At 46.0% G+C, this 2,073-nt stretch overlaps 1 pseudogene; it reads right to left on the bottom strand.

Annotated features, from left to right (window-relative positions):
- Nucleotides 1-227: 227 nt before the first annotated feature.
- LOC115851176 (FUN14 domain-containing protein 2 pseudogene) lies at nt 228-799 on the bottom strand (annotated as a pseudogene).
- Between the last annotated feature and the right edge of the window lie 1,274 nt (nt 800-2,073).

Genomic DNA, 2,073 nt, shown 5'->3' on the forward strand with positions numbered 1-2,073 from the left:
GGAGTGTGGTGGGAGAAAAGTTAATGTCTACTGTCTCCTCCGTTGCCGTCAAGGTCATGGTGGGGCGTTTATCCACCAACAGATGCCTACAGAAGCCATTCAGATACGCCACGGCAGGGAGGAAGGCATGGGAGAAGAGGACCAAGAGGAGAGACTTGCTATCCTATGATGGAGTGAAGAGGCTGCTGGCTGGAAAAACCAGGAATAAGGAAGTGAAGTCATCCTCTTTAGGAGGCCATACCAAGCAGAAAGCCTCTGAAAAAAATCCACCAGTCACTAGAACATTCTTCTTCACAAACGACACCACCTCCTCTAGTTTGCTTTTGACCTCCGTAGGTATCTGGTTGCTCTTGCGGATCTTCAGCTGTTCCTTGGCTTTCTTCATGTCCTTCTCTACCCGCTGCCCGTCCAGTTTGATGTAGCCAGTATGGTTTGCAAGCTGAAGCAGGAAAAATCCACCTCCCAGAGCTGTGGCAGCCAACCTTCCAACCTTCCGGAATAAGAAACCCGTGCACCATCCAGTGACCCCTCCAATTAACAGCTGGGTTGCCACGCTATACTTTTCAGCTGAAGGCCCAGATTCCTGCCCAAACAGCTTGCACCACCCTGGCTGCTTTTTAGCAAGTTCTGCAAGGTCCAGTGATTCAAAATTCACCTCCAAGTTTCCTTGACTGGCTGCGGCCATTTCAGCGAGCTGGTCTCGCGATGACACCCGTCGGGCCTCCGCGCGGTAGGATGCAGAGTGGCGCGCTGCGGTCGGCGCGAGCTGGCTTCCGGCACTTGGGGAAGATGTTTCCATTCCCACGGCGGCGGCGGGAGACGTGGGCGCCGTCTCGGTTTGTGTAGTCTTAAGTCTGGTTTTGGAGATCCTCCTGAGTATCTCCTGACACTTTTATTTTATTTTACTTTTCTGGTACGTGGGCCTCTCACTGTTGTGGCCTCTCCCGTTGCGGAGCACAGGCTCCGGACGCGCAGGCTCAGCGGCCATGGCCCACGGGCCCAGCCGCTCCGCGGCATGTGGGATCTTCCCGGACCGGGGCACAAACTCGTGTCCCCTGCACAGGCAGGCGGACTCTCAACCACTGCGCCACGAGGGAAGCCCTCCTGCCACTTTTAAAAGGTAAGTAATCCTTTTACCCTGCTACGGAGCACAATACTGGGGATGTGAGACCAAGAATGGTCAGGTGTAGGAAATTAAAGGAAAGCCCGTTCACTCTCCTTTAATAGCACCCTGTATTAATTTAATTTCAAAGTTGAGAAAGACTCCAGGATAGTCTAGTCTAATCATCATACATTGGGTGCACATTGGCTGCCTTAAATAAAACCTCCTGTTAGTATTTCCCCAGAGTATTTCCAAGGAAATGGGTCTCTGAGAATAGTGATTGCAGTCAGGTCCTTGGCAGCTTGTACAAGGGTAGTGAGTGATGGGCTAGTGCTTATGATAAAAGCTAATTTACTGAATAAACTGCGTGGTAGACACTTTTCTAAGTTCTTCGTATGCGTTTACTCTTTAATCCTCACAATAACCTTATGAGGCAGGTACTATTATAATCCTTATTCTACAGATGAGGAAAAGAGAGCTGGAATTCAAACCAACACTTTCAACACTTGGCATCTTTTACTATTATGTCATACTATTCTAGAAAAAGAGAGACTATTGTAGTTAGTGGATAAGAATATTTCTTAGAGACCTTATTTATGATGAAGATATGTATATAAAACCTGATCCTCAAGGATACTTTCAGATCCTTCTCTGTGATTATCTGATATCAGGAGCTTTCTTACCCCATAGGAACATTGAAGTTTACTTTATTAGCAGTAAACTAATAAATAAGGGATTCAGAACTATAGTTTGCTGACTTCCTATAGATCTTGAAAGCATCATTTCTGTAACTGAACAATAGCACAGGGGCCATTGAGAAAACCAACCTGTAATAGGTTGAATTTCAATGACTTATGTTTTTATTTTATTTTGTTTTATTTTATTTTAAGAAATGGTATCTTCTCCAGGAAGAAAAATCCTGTTAACTTAAGAAAATACATTTTGGAGCATAAAAGTCCAGTCTGATATAT

This window comes from Globicephala melas, chromosome 14, assembly GCF_963455315.2.
Source record: "Globicephala melas chromosome 14, mGloMel1.2, whole genome shotgun sequence".
In the NCBI taxonomy this organism is placed as follows: domain Eukaryota; kingdom Metazoa; phylum Chordata; class Mammalia; order Artiodactyla; family Delphinidae; genus Globicephala; species Globicephala melas.